This window comes from Podarcis liolepis (assembly GCF_965112155.1).
Source record: "Podarcis liolepis genome assembly, chromosome: 14".
NCBI lineage: Eukaryota > Metazoa > Chordata > Lepidosauria > Squamata > Lacertidae > Podarcis > Podarcis liolepis.
In genome coordinates, this window is record NC_139569.1 from 6,300,434 (window position 1) to 6,320,300 (window position 19,867).

At 41.3% G+C, this 19,867-nt stretch overlaps 2 protein-coding genes across 9 annotated transcripts in view; one reads left to right on the forward strand and one right to left on the reverse strand.

Moving 5' to 3' along the window:
• Positions 1 to 19,867, forward strand: part of CHLSN (cholesin) — a 141,327-nt gene that overhangs the window by 58,963 nt on the left and 62,497 nt on the right. The gene's annotated exons all lie outside the window — the stretch shown is intronic.
• The window catches only part of GPR146 (G protein-coupled receptor 146), a 48,680-nt gene that overhangs the window by 11,823 nt on the left and 16,990 nt on the right, over positions 1 to 19,867 (reverse strand). For all 3 annotated transcript variants that reach the window (XM_083474802.1, XM_083474801.1, XM_083474803.1), the window contains one exon: positions 6,873 to 6,996. The gene's annotated coding sequence lies outside the window, so the exon portion shown is untranslated. The remainder of the gene's footprint in view (positions 1 to 6,872; positions 6,997 to 19,867) is intronic.

A 19,867-nucleotide genomic window follows, 5' to 3' on the forward strand; every position in this document is an offset into this window, starting at 1 on the left:
ATGGCACAAAAGTCACTGATATGCTGGTGTTTCAGAAATGGCATGAAAGGGTTTTCAGCAGAAACATGCATGACAAAAAGGTTAGAAACTGGTTGCCTGATAGCGCCTTATAATTGTTCGGGCTAATTAAAACATTTACTGAAATGCAGCTCAGAGGTTTACTATTAAAAATGAAGCTAATAATCATTAAAACACAAGCACAAACACTGCACTCTTTATTAGGCAATGACACAAGGCTATGAGAGAATTTGCTTGTTGCTTTGTGTGTATGTGTGTGCTCTGTAGCATACTAAGCAGACTTACTATTCAACCTCCAATATACATCATGGATAATTTTCAGGATAGTTGTTTAACAAAAGCGAACTCTTGGGATTTTTAGCTGCATGATCTTTAGATTCTTTTGACTTTTATTTAACCCTCACTTAACAAACATATATTTTACATGTAGTACTCACTAGAGAATTAAAAACATTAAATGGCAAACTTGTAGCTGTGCTCAAGTATGTCATGTATTCATGTTTCCTTCCAGTTCACTTTCTTTGTACCCATTGTTTTACATCAGAGACAACCAATGTGGCACCCTCCAATTGTTGGACTGCAATTCCCATTGTCCCTAGCTTTGCCCTTACTAGCTGGGGCTCATGGGAGCTATACTCCAGCAACATCTGGAAGGCACCACATTGGCTACCCTGTTTTACATAAATAGTGAATTTTCTTTTCCTGCATTTATTGTACAGAACCTAGTCAATTTCAGTTGCTATAGGGCTCTGTGGTACAGCACATGTTCTGTGTCATGTAATAGGGAGGGCAGATTGGGCAATAGGATAATCTTTCACTTGCAGATGGATGAGTCACAATTACTTATAACACAGGTATTTAATAGATGAGTTTTTTTATTTTAATAAGTGCAGTAGAAAATCCTGCTTGGTCAAGGGTGTTGGCATGAATAACCTACAAAACTTTTTCCCAAGCCTGTCATTTATTATTGCATGGTGGCGCCTGTGACCAGTTTGACTGGTGGGAGGTTGCAACCATCAGTATCATATAATGGAGGTTGTGCAGTGTGGGTGAAAGCAAACAAGCTATTTTCCAGTGTAGTATTCCATGGTTGTTGTGGTTTTTTTTAAAAAAAATGCCAAATTATGCCTCCTCCTTTTGTTAAAGGTAAAGGGACCCCTGACCGTTAGGTTCAGTCGCGGACGACTCTGGGGTTGTGGCGCTCATTTCGCTTTACTGGCCAAGGGAGCTGGCGTACAGCTTCCAGGTCATGTGGCCAGCATGACTAAGCCGCTTCTGGCGAACCAGAGCAGCTCACGGAAACTCCGTTTACCTTCCCTCTGGAGCGGTACCTATTTATCTACTTGCACTTTGACATGCTTTCAAACTGCTAGGTAGGCAGGAGCAGGGACCGAGCAACGGGAGCTCGAACCCCGTTGCGGGGATTCGAACCGCCGACCTTCTGATCGGCAAGCCCTAGGCTCTGTGGTTTAACCCACAGCGCCACCCGCGTCTCTTCCCATTTTTAATTTCGTTTGTTTTTCATCCTTGGGGAACATCCAGGAGCATGGAACCCAATACACTTAGAACTTAATGAGGTTAATGGAACCCAGCCTGAAATTGTTGTGTGGTATCGCTTCTCGGCCTTTTTGCTAAGATCAAGTGAAATTGTTGTGTGGTGAAGAGCGGGTAAGAAATGCTTTAAACAAACAAACAAAAATAACTTAGAGGGGATATGGATTGGGAAGTGAGAAGAGTTAAGCACCAGTTCTGTGCTCTAAAGTTCTCCCTCCCAAAGCAGATCTTCATTTTTAACCAGTGTTTGGACTCAGCTACATGTTTGTGTAAATGTGTGATTACACTTTAGTAGTTCTCATTATCTCCTAGTCCAATCTTGGCAGGTAAATTTGGTGTAATTTGCTGTTCACATTTGAAATCACTTTTTCCTGGTTGTTGATCTCTTTAATCTCTTTGTGCATCTTCCACTGCTCCTTAATGAGGTTGGCCTAATTCTATGATTCTATGAACTGTCATGTACATTACAAAGGTAGTGGAAGATCGATGCAAATAATGCCTTTATCTTTCTGCAGATTAGAAAACCATTCAGAAAATATACTGTCACAGATCTGGTGTAACAGGGTTTTTTTTGGGGGGGGTATGATGACGACCTATAACTGCTAGAGTTAGTGAATGTTAGAAATAAATAAATGGTAGAATTTAGATAATGTTTGGAGTAATGAAAGGAACATGCCAGACCAGTGAAGAATACAGGCTGAACCAGTTCTCCTGTTCAGGACATCACTGATAGCGATGCCATTAAGAACACAAGGAGAACTAAGTACTGGGCCATTAAAGAAACATTGACCATGCAGCTGCTGTTTGTCCCCCTCCCATCTGTGTGTTATTTAGCAGAAGAAATACCAGAGTTAGGAGGGGGAGGTTACAGGAGGTGTGGTATCAAACAGGAAGAATGTGGTCCTTTTGAAAAAAGAGGTCTGGATAAGGGGGGGAGCGAGCAGACACATGGGGAGGAGTTGCTTGGACCAAGGGTTCTTGGGAAGAAGGGCAAAGCCAAAACTCCAGGTAGAGACCCTGTGGGGTAGAACCAGATTGACAGGCTAGGAAAGAGACCCAGAGATGGGGTGCAGGATGTTTTGGACTCCAATGCTGCATGGCTGTGGGGAACAAGCCCTGCTTGAGATGTACTGCTCTGAACTCTCTCCAGATGTAAATATGTGTACAATAAACCATATTTCTTAAAGACATTGCCTTGATCTCCCAAAAGAAACACGACCCCAGGTGAGCACCTGGACCCCCCCGGAATATTGCTACCACTTGGCAGAAATTGGGGGGTGGCACAGAACTTTAGTAACAATACTCTTCTGCCATCATAAATTTAACTTAAATGCAGAAACTTCACAGAAGCAAAACAGACAACTGCTTTAGCAAAAGAGCAGGTGACTGAGGCAGCCTAGCAACCTGAAGTACAAATGGATAAGAACGAGCCAGATTGATCTCTGAAAGAGATGCTGTAAGCAACAAATAATCTGTATATTGTAGGATTTTTCTTATTTTCTCCGAATCACCTTTCAACTTTCAGTTTCATTAATCTATATTAAAAATAGATGTATACATGAAATCTGGTGAGATCTGACATGGTTCACTTGAGATGTGTGCTGACACAAATCATTGTTCCGAGGCAATTCAAATCTCCCAAATTGTTGGCCACATTAGCTTCAGTGTGAGAAATGATGGTACTGTTGATTTTATTGCAGCTTGGCTGTTATTTCAGAACTGAATCTGCCTCAATGAATTTGGCACAGCAGAAGCAACAGTTCATTTACTAACCCAAACTCCATTTGTTGAAACTTTGTGAGTTTAGACTTTGTGAGTGGAGAAAGAAGTGAAACTTGGCATCAAGGGAACATTTTCCATAGATATTCTTTTGCCAGTTGGAAAAGATTCACAGGCGGCACAGATGGTGCTTCTCCTGGAAACCATTATGCTGTGCTACTTCCTGTCAATAAAACAAGTGAAAGTCGACCTAGTGACTTATCAGCAGTGCATTATGCTGGCTGCAGTGGAGTTTCCTGTTGAGAAACGGGCTCATATTCTGTGGCCCCAGAATGCCAGGACTGGTAATGCATAAATACTTCCAGGAAATACATCGAAACAGGATATTTTTCTCCCGTTGGTGTTCATAATAAGGATGGTTGCTTTGGTTTGCATTTCTGGTCTTGAATGTTCAGGGTAGCCACTTTGTGGCTGAAATTACTAGGAAGCGTGCTAATTCCCAATCAAACCATAGTCTCTTTACTTAATCCCTAGCAGAGTTTGTAGCCTTAAGTGTTCTTACTTTATTAAAGTGTGTAAATGGAAGTTAGTTTCATTGATTTTACTGAACATTTCTTCCTATTATATTTACTAGGCTACACCTTTAGTAACCTTTGACCGTGAATTAGAGTGCAATTTTCCTAGCAACTATTTTTTGTTCTTCATTATTTCTAATGGTGCAGACAATAGCAACATAATTAGGAAGTAACGTCACCTTTGTTCGGGCAAATTAAAGGACAGATCAGGCAAAATATGGGACATGTTGGGGCAGGGAATTTGGGGGTTACAAATTACCTGGTGCAGAAATGACTTCAAAGCAATCCATTACAATGGCACACAGGGGTTACAGTGGTTTATTCAATTTTAAAAAAAACCTATCACTCTCCGTCCCACCCACCTCTGCCCATGCAAAAACGCTCATACCCAATCCCTCTGCTCTCCACTGAATGGACAGACCAAGCGCAACCCCTCTTCACTCTCTGACGCTGAGTCTCTGAATCTCCATCTTCGATGCACCTGCCTCTGCCCATGCAAAAACTCTTTCCCCCCATTCTCCATCAGGACCGTGCAAACCCCTCTCTCGCTCTCTGAGCCTGACCCATCCCATCCCCTCTGTCCACGAAAAAACTTTCTCTCCCACACTGGACCAGGGCCCTGCAATCCATCCACACAAAACCCGAGACTCCACCATAGCAGGCCTGTGCACAGCAAACCCCATATCTCATGATCCGTGACCCATCTCTACCCACGCAAAAACTCAAATGCCTCCTCCTGGCCCCACCCTCTGCCCATGTCCTGCGACAGCTCTCACTCTCACTCTTGGCTCTCCTCCTCCTGGACCCCTCATCTGCCCGCACAAACTCCTGCTCAGGCTCTCACTCCTCTCCTCTCACTGGACCCACCCTCTGCCCAAGCAGCTTTGAGGATGAGAAGGAGGATGAGCTGGAATACATGAAAAAGGGGTCCCGTTTGTCCAGAAAAAGGACCAACCACATTTTTCTAGGGATGGGTTGCAACCTTACTGGGAAGCTGATTGAAATGTTTCTAAACGTTAGATGAAATGTTTCTAAATGTTAGATCCTTGAAGCAGGGACAGCTGGTGAAGTTAATCATCCAGTAGTAACCATTTTCTTTTTCAACAAGTCTCTTGTTAATGTTATTCATGTATTTATTATTATTACTTGAAATTTCTTGTGCATCTTCCTTTCTACTGTCAGTTTAACTGAAGTCCTTTGTAATTTATGCCCACATGTTATTTCACTAATTGCATAAATGTTCTTTGTCCATGAGCACTATTATCATTATCATTATACCCCACCTTTCCCCCTGATGTGGAATATTCCCCTGATGGGAATATCTTTTCATTAAAGCATAAGCTTAGTATTTTTATATATAATTTTTACGTAATGGGGGAATCTCTATGCGGCTTCTGGGCAGTGTGCAGAAACTTAAATATTTAAGTATTGCTTTCCATTCACCAGAGATTAAATAGTACTCAGTGGGTTAACTCCCAAAATCCAGTCGCTTTCAAGCTTTGAATTAATATAATAAATAAATTTGTTATAGCTGTTGGTCCTCACAGGATGGTTGTGGTGTAATTAGGATGTATACTATGATAGATATATAAATCAGATTGATATCGATGCTTAAGCTGTCAGACTTACACAAACCTATATTCCTCCATTGAGAGGTATGTGGAATTTTACCTGCTAAAGAGGTATGGTATTGTTGGTCTGCAGTAGTTGCTAAGTTCCAAATTTTCCTTTACCAAAGGGCTTCATTTGTAAACTAGTTCTGCAGGAGTGCATGGCTCCTGTCAGGCACATTTTTCTTTTAGAAAAGAGCTGTTTGTTTCAGACACAATTGATTTTCTGCTACCGATCATTATTTGAACCAACAATCATATAATGTTTACCAGTAAGACTATTCATACCTGCATTTAAACATACTGTACACAAATATTTCTTTTCATCTTTGACTCCTGAAGTCAGTTAGATAATATTTCTGTATATTTCAATTGGAAACTAAGGAGCAGGTATTCAGAACATTTTTGTAATTTTGTCTCTAGCTTTTTAAAGGATTTATATAGAGGATCTAAGGTTCTGTTATTAATTGCTTAACTCAGACCACTTCTGGGGGGAGTCTGCTGTACCAAAAATAACAAAGCTGGCTTTGTAGCACCTTAAAGACAAAAAAAATGATTATGGTACAACATTTTGTGGACTAGAGTCATAGAATCATAGAACTGTAGAGTTGGACTAGATGAGGGTCATCTAGTCCAGCCCCCTGCAATGCGGGATTAATTTATTAGTTGACTTAAAAATTAATCTTTAAGGTGCTACAAGATTTAGCTGTTTCAGCCAATACTTCTTTTGAGTCTTGCTTAATACCACAGTAGACATGCAGATACCAGACTTAAATGAATACTTCATATCTGTGTCTATCGTTCATATATATTGCGAAACAGGATTAAAAGTTCTTTTGATTCTATGTTAGCATTAAAATACCAAGGCAAGTCTGTTACAATCTAATGAAGTTTCATCTTTTGCTAACCATCTCTTCTAATGACTTAATAAAAATGCAGCTGGATTGCTGACTCGTAACTTATTGCAACATCAAATGTAAAATAACAGCTTTGTAATATTTTGTGTACCATTATATTTCTTCCTTAAATCTGGTGGTATAACCTTGTATTTTATGAATGACAAAATAGAAGGTATTAAAGTTACTGATCCATTTTAATGTATATAATACATATTTCTAGAAAAATTGCAGTAAAGAAAGTTGATCTAAGGTTAGATTAATTTTAATTAGATATAAGATCCATAGTATTGAAACAAAGATATCTACATACACAATTTCCTAACAGATTACCTTTTAAAAAAAATTATGAATCATCTCACAGGTGCTTACTGCCTTCTGATGCAGAAGTTCTGTGCTTTTGCTCATTAACCGTTTGCCTGTATTATAGCAAAAACAACACCCTTTAATTCCCTTTGTTTTAAAAAGCAAGCTACAAAGCAACGTAGCTGAACACTCACCTGGTATGCACTACCTTGCCTCAGAGTGAAGTATGTAGGCTTCTTGACAGCAGGCAGAAACATTTTGCTCCTCAAATTGGAACTTTCTCAGAGTAAGTTCAGCAAAAGCTCCAGTGTCTCATTTCTGTAAAGGGTAAACAATAGCTGAGCTTAGGAGAGGAACGCTGACTCCACCACATCACTGTTGTTAGTGGCACTGAACTCCATGTATTCACGTGACCTCCCCCAACACATACACACACAGCATAATCCTTTAAGCTTCAGCTGTACTCTCCGATTGGCAGAGAGGTCTGTTACAAAATCAAGCCCTCCACAGTGATATCTCTAAGTGATTAAGTCAGGAGGGTGAAGGGGCATTAATCATGAGGTCTGATTACTGCCCTGAGGCTGATTTGCCTCTGCAGCAGTGTAGAGAGAGTCCTGAACGCGCGCTGTATTTTTTAAAAAGGCATCACATTTAAAAGGCATTTTTCTAGTTAGAGAACTGTTAAACCTCTGACAGTTTCATAATAAAACCATTATCAAGTGCACACAGGCCACGGGACCACAATAGGGAATAAGCATTGAAGCTGTCTTAACTGAGTAGTCTTGTTAAAAAATAGGAATACTGAGGCATGTACATTTCCTTTGCAGATTATTCCAGGAAGGTTCTTTTTTTTTAAAAGTCAAACATAGCAGCATTACCTTATTAATAGAAACATAGCCTTAGGAAGAACAGTATTCTAAAAAGGAACTTACAATTTTGTAGTGTAACGAGGATTTCAAAGTACAATGCAGTACAACAGCAGGATTATTTAAACCAAAACTATACTACTGTATATTATTTCTGCTTATTAAAATTGCCTTTTGTGGGTTTTAATTTTACTGTATGCTGCCTAGAAGCTCAGTTAAGCCTCCGGAGGTTTCTTGTTTGGCCCTCAATAACAGCCACTGCTGTCAGAAATATGCTGCCTCTTCTTATGCACCTTCAGGATTCCCCCCCCCCCCCACTGCCAGAACTCACTGGAACTCAGTTCCGGCATCTCTCAGGTCGGTGCCATTGCCATTAAAGAGTATGAGGGAGGTGTTCATGTTGAGTTCTGGCACCTCCTTTTCTAGAAAAATACAGTGGTACCTCGCAAGACGAATGTCTCGCAAGACAAAAAACTCGCTAGACGAAAGGGTTTTTTGTTTTTTGAGCTGCTTTGCAAGACGATTTTCCCTATGGGCTTGCTTCGCAAGACGAAAACGTCTTGCAAGTTTGTTTCCTTTTTCTTAACACCGTTAATACAGTTGCGACTTGAATTCAAGGAGCAACTCATAGAACACGGTGTGGTAGCCTTTTTTGAGGTTTTTAAAGACTTTGGTGATTTTTGAAGCTTTTCCAAAACTTTCCCGACACCGTGCTTCGCAAGACGAAAAAAATCGCAAGACGACAAAACTTGCGGAACGACTTAATTTCGTCTTGCGAGGCACCACTGTAGCACTGTGCACATCACTTGCCATTGCCATACCTTGAATGTTGGACAAAGCATCCTCAGTAGATCCACTTTATGTATTGTATATGAGGAGTGGAAACAGAATTTTCCCTCTGACCTCAGGTGCTCCATGCAAAATGAAAATGACTGTGCTGTTGCAATGGTTGGCATTTGGCAGGTCTTAGAAAATACCAACCCTTGGCACTGTCTGGAGACAGGCATGTGGGTTCAGACACATACATTGCAACAGGCCCTGTCAGTGGCTTCTTCCTCAAAAGCTCTGATGCACAGGCTCTTTTACTGCCTTTTATCCTGCCTGAACACCAGCAGAAGACTGGCTCCCTTTCGCCTGCATCTTGGCTCAAATAGGGAAGCAATAAATTGAAGTGTATAAGGAGTGGGCATGGTCAGAAGCTGTGTTGTTCATGCTGGGAAGAGGGTGTTAAAAAAGCCAGTGTCCTTGATCCTTGAGGCTTTGCTGCATTGAAAATATGGTCCCAGTTTAAAAATTAGTTGCCAACCAGGGCTTTAGAATAAACTCATTCCCTTTTTTATTGGATTCCATATTCCCAGACTCAAGCTTTTTCATTCAGATTTTAAAATGGAGCAGCGTTGCATGTAGAAGGTCCCACATTTAATTCCCAGCATACGCAGTTTTTAGAAGAAGGATTTCTGAAAGATAGACTTTCTGGCCCTGCTATGTGACACCCTGGAGAGCCATTGTCAGTCAGAGTAGACGGTACAGAGTAGATGAACTAATGGTTTATATGCTCTTCACATGTTGGTTTTTCAGCTGTTTAAAATGGGAATTAAGTTGAACCTCTAACATATTTTTGTGTGCAGCTTATTCTACCATTCTGACAGTTTTACTTACTCTTAAGCCACGTCTTCACAATATGAAAATTACCAAAATATGTTTTTGCTAGCAGCTGAGTAGCAGAATCTTATTGGTTACTCACTCATACACATGAGCTGGAATGTGTGCAGAGGAGGGAGACCAAGATGATAAAGGTTCTGGAAATCAATGGTTGAGGGAGTTGGGCATGTTCTAGTCTTCAGTTATCTGAAGAGCTGTCACATGGAAGATGGAGCAAGCTTGTTTTCTGCTCCTCCAGTGGATAGGACCAGAATCAATTAATTCAAATTTGAATTAAAAAGGGAGAGAGATTTTGTCTAAACATTAGAATGAATTTTCTGACTATGGGAATTGTCAACATTGGAAGGTGGTAGGCTCCTTCATTTGAGGTTTTTAAACAGAGGTTGGATGGCCTTCTGTCTGTGATTCTTTAGCTGTCATTTCTGCATTGCAGGGATTTGGACTAGATGACATTAGTCAATGTAGAACATTGGCTTCCTGTTCTTTGACATTATTTGATTTGTGTTGGGAGAGTTTAGGTGTTGGTGTCAATTTTTGTATCATTAACAATGATTTGTGAACAATCAGTTGTGTAATATAATATTCTCTGGGTTTTTTTAATTGATGCAAACATTAATTACACCATATAGACTTTTAGGAATTGTAGTAATTTATATATGGAGAGAGCGAGCGTGTGTGTGTGTGTGTGAGGGAGCTACTTCAATATTACAGGTGGGGTTTAAAAATTACCCAACTGTGTTGTGGCTCTATGTATTGAAAGAGGCATATTGATGTGAAGGATGCCATCGTTTGTGGATTCTTCACAGTGTAGATGAGGTGACAGTAACGAGGGTTGGGAACAGGAGTCATACTCCCTTGACAACTTAACTATTGGATTTGAAACTACTGCTGCTTCTCCTAACTGTTGTCCTAGATGATATTTTGTTGACTTTTTTGTTTTTGTTTTAATAGTTCCATCATTTGTTTTAATAGTCCCATAGTTACCTCACCTCTTGAAGCAGTCACTTTCTAAAAGTATAAGTGAGGCTGTGCAACAAAATATTGCTGTGGTGAGGATGTGTTTCTGTTTTCTGGCTTCTCCACCACTGGAAGGATGGCTGGGACCCTTGAAGGTGTCCAGAGTGGAAAAACTGTCCCAAATAAGGAACCCTTGAAGACCAAGGTCATGTTGGCTGCCAGTAGAGTCTATGGCCATGTAATGAGCTCTGGCTGAGACTCAGGTCATGGCTTTGTTTGACTTTGATTCTGCACTCCTTCTTTCCATCCTCTTGTTTTCTCTATTTGGGAGGTGGGGTGGTATTCCCTCTCTTTTTTGTACTTCAAAGCTCAGCATTCACCTGAGCCTGCTGATAATTTTCTTTTGTGAGTAGGTGGTGCTGTTTTGGTTACATAAGGATCGGTGCTAACCCCAAGATGGCATATGCACTGGGGAAAAAGTAATAGCTAGAGTCTTGTGGCTACCTAGAAGATAAGCAGATTTAGTGTCAAGCTTTTATGAGATGCATGAAGTGTATCCTCAGTTGGCAAATATATAGCCAAATATGTGCATAAAGGGGGCAGGAAGTCAACAATAAATCCCCAAAGCCAGGAAATGTATTGGATAGTGGTGGGTCTGCAACATTTATGTACAGCTCAGATCCATGCAAGAACACATTCACAACACTTTGCTAATACTATCTTCTCCAAAGGTTCACAGAGGGCATTCCTAATCCTCAGGATGAATGCCCCCTTCTGGAGCATGTAGGCAGAACAATTCATAATTACTTCACCAAGGGGTAGGGTGACCTTGACTCATAAACTGACTCTACCTAGTTAGCCATAATGTTGGACCATATTGGTGATTCTAGGAGCCAAACTCCATAGCTCCAAGCCCTTTGAACAAGTGGTCACATTTTTCCTATTTTGCTCACATTTAGATGGTTTTTTTAGTGGCCATAACACCAGCCCACAAAGACTCGAGGCTGAGAGTGTTGTTAGTGGACCCAAAACCACGTGTCTTCAGCGTGAAAGAGATAGGCCTGCAGCCATATTTCCCCTGATCCATAGATTCTAGATTTCTCTGCTCTCCTTTTGCACCAAGCCTGTTCAACAGTGGAACAGACTCCCACAAGAGGAGGTGAACTCTCCTTCCTTAGGGGTTTCTAAGCAGAGGTTGGATGGCCATCTGTCATGGATGCTTACCTGAGATTCCTGCATTGCAGGGGTTGGACTAGATCACCCTTGGCCCCCTCCAGCTCTAGGATTCTATGATTCTGTGATCCCAGGGAATAGAGCCGGCACAAGCTAGAAGTATGTGGTGCACTGTGGTTGTGGGTGTGCACTGCGCTTCTATTTAGATTGCATGGAAGAGTACAAAGGTCAGAGGCTAGAGAAAGTAAGATGTCCAAATCCATATGGCTTAAAGAACACATACTCTTAGCCTATAAAGTGTTAGTGAAAGACCTACTAATGGGGTTATTGCTGCCCACTCTTTCTTGCAGGCAGCAGCTTCAGCGGCCTTTGAGGGTGATATCCCTATTCTCAGTCAGTAAGTCAGTGTCTTATACTTAGTAGCCAATGACCATTACAATATAAATCATTAAAACAAATAATCGGAAGAGAAAGTTAAAACATACTGTTGTGAGGCTTTTTGGGGTGTGTGTGTGTCAGACCCCTCTAATCCCTTGATCTAGCAAGTGTTAAAAGCTAATCAAACCTTCTAATTCCTGAAATAGGCAAGGTAACTTCCTGGTGAGGCAATGAGGAATTAAGGGACTTGGTGCAAGATGGCAAATTGGTGGAGGGCCCTCCCCCTACAGAAAAAGCCACAATGGAGAACAGAGTTTGGCAGTGATGTGAGCCAGAAGAAAAGCAGCAAGCTGGGGAGAGAGTCAGAGCAATTTTTGAAAGCAAGGTTTGATTTCTTTTTGAATCCAAGGCTGTGGCTGTGGGATAAACAAGACCCTTTGGGGGGTGTTATTGCTGTGAACACATCCATCACAGGCTCAAGTTGCGTAAGTGTGTAAATAGACCATATACAATGGAACCTTGGTTTTCGAATGTAATCCGTTCCGGAAGACTGTTCGACTTCCAAAACATTCAAAAACCGAGAACTGAAAGCGGAAGCCTCAATATAATAGGGAAACTCAAAACAGAAGCTGCGAGGCACGTTTGGCTTCCAAAAATTGTTCGAAAACCAAAGCAGGTACTTCTGGGTTTTCGACGTTCGAAAGCCAAAACATGCGTCAACAGAGAGGTCAACAACTGAGGTTCCACTGTATCCTAAAGACACTACAGTCTCCACTAGGCCTTGTTCCAAAAGGAAACACAAACCCTGGGTATGTGTCTAGAACCCCTGGAGTCTCACACCACTCAGAGACTGGGGTGGCATGCAACAATACATTTTCAGAATTGCAAATTATTAAAGTTTATAATCACAAGGTTCCTCAAATTATTTAGATGAAAAAAGAACTCCTCTTTGGAAGAAGAGTTTGGATTTGATATCCCGCTTTATCACTACCCGAAGGAGTCTCAAAGCGGTTAACATTCTCCTTTCCCTTCCTCCCCCACAACAAACACTCTGTGAGGTGAGTGGGGCTGAGAGACTTCAGAGAAGTGTGACTAGCCCAAAGTCACCCAGCAGCTGCATGTGGAGGAGCGGAGATGCGAACCTGATTCCCCAGATTACGAGTCTACTTCTCTAACCACTACACCACACTGGCTCTTTGGAGCTTACTGTATACTGTTTTAGGTCAAAAACATATCCTGTGATTTTTCTTGCTGCTAGCACATATAAAGGGGCCTTATAGGTAACAAACCTGTCTGCATCAACCAGTAACTATCTTAATTTTGAAATAATCTGATTAACCTTCCAGAAAATTCGGTAGTGAATAGAAAAATACATCCCTAGGTGAATTATACAAAAGGCTATACAGGATATGCTGCGCAGTGTCTTTGTTCTGGCCTGATTTACACACACAAAGATGGTAATTGGTTGGCCTATTAAAGAATTTACCAGTCCAATATTCTGTGGGCATAAGTTGAAATGAAGCTGAGTAAACATGTCTAATGGGTGCGAAAATTAATTCCCTTAGATAAGCAGCCTTTTGTGGTTTGTTTGAATTTTCATATACAAACCTCTGTGCAAATCTAATAATCTAATCAAATCATGAATCTTAACATAAGAAATATTACATAAGATATTACAGCTGAAACAGTTACAGTATTGTTCATAGGTTTCTCTGTTCTGGAGATCTAAAAACTACAGCTTTGCTAGATATTGATTTGGCCTTACTGAGAGTTTGTTTCCCAGTATAGAATCATGGATTGATTGATTGATTGATTGATTGATTGATTTTATTTGTATGTCACCCTTCATCCATAGATCTCATTGTGGTTCACAACATAAAAATACAAGAACAAAACACATAATAAAAACAAGAACAAAAACAAGCCAATAAGAAAGCAAGAACTTTCCGCCCCTGTTAACAGGGGAGATCTTTGGTGCCTTTGAGAAGGGGCATGTTATACACAATTCTCAAATACAGGACCATAGGATTGTAGAGTTGGTAGGGATCATCTAGTCCAACTCACTGCAATGTCTGCTCTGCTTTGCTTGTGTGCATTAAGAGAAAGCTTTTAGATTACTTCAGGTTTAAGTAATACACCAGGTTTCAGCTTAGATATGTATATTGTTGCATCTTTGGCATCTGTTCACATGTTTACTAAACATTACTAATAGAATTTCTTGCTCTGCAGATGGAACACTTGGCCACTGAGTTCTGCAGCAGTTGTTGGGACAGTATGACTGGTCCTCAGGAAGCCTAGGAGTATTACTGCTCTGTGAAATCAGAATTATTCATGCACTCAGGGAGCCTCTGAAGAAAATGGAAATGTTTTTGCCATGAATTTCTGTTCTCTGAGTCTCCCAGACGACATTCCACCCACCCTTCTTTCTGGGGCCGGCATATAACTTTCCACTAAGAATTAAAAGTATGGATTCTGCAAGTGCCATACATGTGAGAGGGGCCTCTACGGACTTCTGGGTTCAGTTCCTTTCTCACTCCTCTTTTCATACATTATATTCATCATTAATAGTTGTATATGGGATTTGCTTTGAGGTAACTCACATACCAGTCGTGTGTTTTGATTCTGCGACCCCCCTTCCAGTTTGGGGTTAAGAGGTTGCTTGCTCTTCCATTCTAGATTAGAAGTCAGGGGAGCAATGGGAAATGATCCTGCTTAGGTGCTCCAGAAGGCGATGCCATCCTGAGCCAGTGTGGTGTAGTGGTTAAGAGCGGTAGTCTCGTAATCTGGGGAACCGGGTTCGCGTCTCCGCTCCTCCACATGCAGCTGCTGGGTGACCTTGGGCCAGTCACACTTCTGTGAAGTCTCTCAGCCCCACTCACCTCACAGAGTGTTTGTTGTGGGGGAGGAAGGGAAAGGAGAATGTTAGCCGCTTTGAGACTCCTGAAGGGGAGTGAAAGGCGGGATATCAAATCCAAACTCTTCTTCTTCTTCATATGGACAACCACAGTTACCCCATTTCATGGTCTTTTGGTCCCACTAGTTACAGTTTCTTTCCTCTGTACCTGTGTGTATGTCTGCTAGGCTTTAAATTACCAGTGTATTTACTAGTCTTTAAGCTGCTATAAAACTCTGTTTTGTTTGTGCTTATCTAAGTGAGCCCTCACATTTCTTTACCTACATAGCTTTCAAATGCAGCTCACGGCAATTTTTTTTAACTCCTGTGCCTTTTCAGCTACACCATAAATTGCATTGGTCTTGCAAAAGCTTATCTTTGCTAATTTTTATGAGCCAAGAACATGCAAAAGTGGTAGCATTTGCTTCTCTGATTTTTATAGTGGAGCATTGCCATTTTCCTTGATATAGCATAGATAATGCTCCCAGATATGTAAAATTTCCTGTTTGTGGCTTTTACACGTGCTATTCAATAGTATAAGTGTGATTTAAATTCAGTTACATCTGAGTAAATGTCTGCAGGAATACATTCCACACTAGAATTTTACAAAACCACAACAGCACAAATCAGCTGAGCTGAAAGCTATCCGAGCAGCTTGGATGATCTTATAAATGGCTCTTGTAATGGTTTAAAGTTCATTAGTGGTCTGTATTATAACAGAGTGCATGTGCACAATTTGAGTCCATTTCAGTAGCGACTGCAAGTGCATATCAAAAGAAAAACACATCATTCTGCCTGGAGTTTAGATATGAGTATTGCTCAGCAACTGAGCAATGCCATGTTTCTTCACAGGTCTTAAACATAGGATTTTCCTTTCCTTAACCTTTTTTATAGTCTTAAGAATGTAAAGCAATCTCTGGTTTTATTAGAGTAAAGGCTGATAAGATACTTTTATCTTTTTTGGTACATTCCATTGACTTGGAAGTGTACTAAATAGTTGGAGATCTGAGTGCCTCTATCTCTTGTACCTAAGGACATATTTGCATTTCTAATCTTGAGTAGCAGACCTATGAAAGTTCACTTATAGGTCAGTGGTGCTATGGCAGATGTGTTCAGAGGCAGCAGTGGCTGCTCAGTGTGCAGCTGCATTTCTGCGTTCCTTGTGCAATTCTGTGCTGCTTTATATAGAGGGTCACTTGCCTAGCTGCACCTTTATCTCTTGCTACTACAATGCACTTTTATATGGGGCTGCCCTTAAAAGCAGTCTGGAAACAACAGCTGTTGCGTGATGCCATAGCTTCTTGCCCAGTGACAGCATTTGCATTTATGGATGAGAGAGGAACTCACTTCAGTTCACATTTAAAGGAGAATATGTGTAATTCACACTTTCTAAAATGCTATGCAAACCAAAACACAACAATCCTTTGAAAGTCACACTTCTCTGAATTTTGCAGTACAGTTCTCCACACAGATAAGTAAAAAAATGCACACACTAAGGTAAACTGTGCATAAAAATGCATATGTTTGTGAAAGTAACATAGAAAAATTGCATTATATTACTGAAATTTGCTTTGCAGAATTTTGTATATTAGTCAAAATTGCATTAAAAAAGTGTATATTAGGAGAATTTGCACTACAGTGCCAATGAATTTTCATGATAACTTTTAAAAAAACAACGACACAAGCATATGGAGAACTGAAGATTGGAAATACTAGAAACTGTGAAACCAAAATGGAAAGATTCACCCATCCATGTTTGCCTGCCATGGCAAGCCATGGTGAATAGAGTTAGCTCCCTTTTTACTCCTCCCCAGTGTGGGTGGGAGCAGCAAACCACAACCCCTGACTCAGCATTATGTCAGAACCAGGGGTGATGGTTTGCTTTGCTCCATGCAAAACACAATATAAAGCCAAGCAAAGTTTGTTTTTGGCTTACCAGCCATGGTTTCAGGAGAACAAACCATGACAATTCAGACATAAGCTAACCCAGGAATCACAACTGATTTATTCTACTTTATTTTTCATTTAGTACAAGGAGGATCAATCTCCCCATTCCAAGGTAAACAGTTAACTGTGGTTTTGCCATAATGTGCAGACTGGGCCAGTGAATTTCCAGACTTAAGCCAAGGTGATATTTTATGACCTTTAAAGCCTTTAATAGCTTGGAACCCATGTATCTCGGGGGCTGGGCTGCCTTGCATATCTCAGAAACACATCTACTTTCTCCTCTTCCCCTATGTGTCATCAGTAAGAGCTCTGCTCCAGATACAGTCTTTGGGAGAGGGTAACACCAGTGCTGGAAAGTAAAGGGCTTTTCTGGTAGTCTCAAGACTTGGGCAAAGTTGTCTGAAATAAGTCTATTGCTGTGGTTACCCATCAACCTTTTGTTTAAAAAGGGGGCAAGTGCATGGTCTTTTGTTTGTAGACACCTTGGAGTCTGAGATAAGAGTAGTAGGTGGGATCTGTTCTGTTTTGACTGCTTTTTAATGCCCTAGTAAGTGGTTTTTGTACATTCTTTTGCCTCTTGATATTTTATTGCTATTGGTTGGTTATTGTGGGCCTTGAACTGTTGCCGGTTCTCTCTTTCACCTGTGTAGGTGATGCCACTCTTGCCAGTCTTTCTATTAAGAGAAACAGAGAGCGTGCTCTCAGAATGACTCCCACCTGCTCTTTTTCTCTCCCTTCTGTCTTTAAAAGGGGATGGTAGCCCTTTAAATCTGAGAGAGAGAGAGAGAGAGAGAGAGAGAGAGAGAGAGAGAGAGACACGAATGAGAATGAATATGAATATGAATATGTAGCTGCTGTGGCAATCTTTCTCATTAAATGTCAAGGTTTAAGTAGAGCAAATTTAGAGAAAGTGGTTTCATCTTCCAGAACATGGGTTGTGGGAAGGAGATAAGAGGAGTTTCAGGCAACAGAACTGTGTTTGGATGATGTCCTCTGCAAAATTATTTTGTCTTGCAAGACACATGTGAGCAATGGGGAAACCTTGAAAAGTAAGTGGGAACTCTGGTATAGGGGCAGTGGAAGGCTTCCAAAGTTTTGTATGTGGAAAACAAGCTGGCCATAAAGCTTGGACGTGAAGCTTGGATTAGGTCAGAGCTTTCAAAACTTTTCTTGTGGGTGTTACACTGTTTTTAGACATGCAACATTTCGTGACACAGTAATTCAGTTTTACTAGCAAACTGGAGGTTAAACTAACCTCTTTCCACCCCAGGAGGTGTGTGGGGAGCATTCACGTGATAGACCTAGACACTGCAGCCGACACACTAACGTGTCGCGACACACAGTTTGGAAAGCTCTGGATTTGGTGGTTCACTAGACTGTGAGTGTAGTGATCCTAGAACCAGAAGAGTGCAGAGTTCAAGCAGATCTACTGTCTTTTCCTCTCTAGGCAATGCTATACGCAAACCTGTCCTAATAGTTTACTTGTCAAGGTGAAATATATATAAAACCCAAAGCAGAAAATCTAAGGGAGAGGACACGCCCAGCATAGTAATAGGCAGAAAATTTCTTAACCTTCTAATCTGTTTTACTGTTGCAATCCCTTGAAGCAGACAGAGAGGAAACCTGTCTTGGATTTAAGAAACTGCAAATGAAGTTCATTTTGATTGCACCATACACAGTTTCACTCAATCTTGGTGTTTCCTCCCCCCCCCCCCTTTGTAATCAGCTTCTTATAAATACACTCCAGTGTATCTGAAGAAGTGTGCATGCACACGAAAGCTCATACCAAGAACTAACTTAGTTGGTCTTTAAGGTGCTACTGGAAGGATTTTTTTTATTTTGACTATGGCAGACCAACACGGCTACCTATCTGTAACTACCTCTTTCAGAGTTAGAGAAGCTTCATATTTAACCCTTGCTACCAAGTGGCAGTTCAGTGGAAGGTGCTAAGTGGAGACATGGGTGGTGCTGTGGGTTAAACCACAGAGCCTAGGACTTGCCAATCAGAAGGTTGGTGGTTCGAATCCCCGCAACGGGGTGAGCTCCCGTTGCTCGGTCCCTGCTCCTGCCCATCTAGCAGTTCGAAAGCACGTCAAAGTGCAAGTAGATAAATAGGTACCGCTCCGGCGGGAAGGTAAACAGTGTTTCTGTGTGCTGCTCTGGTTTCGCCAGAAGCGGCTTAGTCATGCTGGCCACATGACCCGGAAGCTGTACGCTGGCTCCCTCAGCCGATAAAGCGAGATGAGCGCCACAACCCCAGAGTCGGCCACGACTGGACCTAATGGTCAGGGGTCTCTTTACCTTTACCTTTACCAAGTGGCAGTTCAGTGGAAGGTGCTAAGTGGAGACCAGGAATGGCAGTTGTTTGAACAGCACATTTAACCAGTAGCAGAGCAGCACTGGGAGGGCTGTGTTGCTCACCTGGCTTTCCAATTCCACACTTGGTTACCAAGTGGGTTGAGGCAGTGGGGAGAGATGGATTGGCAGTGCTGCCATGCTTGTATTGCACCTAGCTCCCTGCTGCAGCCTCCTCCTCCCTCTTGGTAACTAGTGGTTGGCATTGGGAACCCAGGTAAGCACTACTGCCTATCTGTGTTGTGTTGCCCCACCAGCCACTACTTATTTAACCCTTGTAAAGTATGGCAAGGGAAGGAAAGAAGAGGAAGCGACTCCCAGGACCGTTGCCTGAGTAGTACGCTTAATCCCCATGGTATCCTGCTTATAAAAGGAATTGCTGCAACCAGTGGCTATTCACAGTTGTGTTGCATAGTCTGTGTTGGTCTGCCATAGTCGAAACAAAACAAAATAAAACAATTCCTTCCAGTAGCACCTTAGAGACCAACTAAGTTAGTTATTGGTATGAGCTTTTTTGTGCATGCACACTTCTTCAGATACAGATGCTCAGTATTGTCTACCCTGACTGGCAGCATATAATCCTCCATCTTGGTTCTGATCTCTTAATCACAGTGAAGAGAGAGCCAACATTATCTTTACACCACCCCTAAAAACAGTTTGTTCATTAAAGTTTTAAAAAAACCAAAACAATTATGACTGTTTAAATTCTGTTTAAGGATTGTTAAAATCTATATATTTGCAAGTAGTTTCTGCTTGTATGAATAGAGCATTTACTTCTGTCTGAAATATTTTACAGTATACCAGCAAACAGTGTCTCGTATTCCATTTGTCGGACCAAAGAAAAGGTGCATTCAGGATGTAGTTGAAGACATACATTTTTGCCAATGACACGAAGGCTGATCAGAATTTTAATTTTAAAGGAAGGAAATGGTTTTGGCAGATACCCACAGTCCAGAGC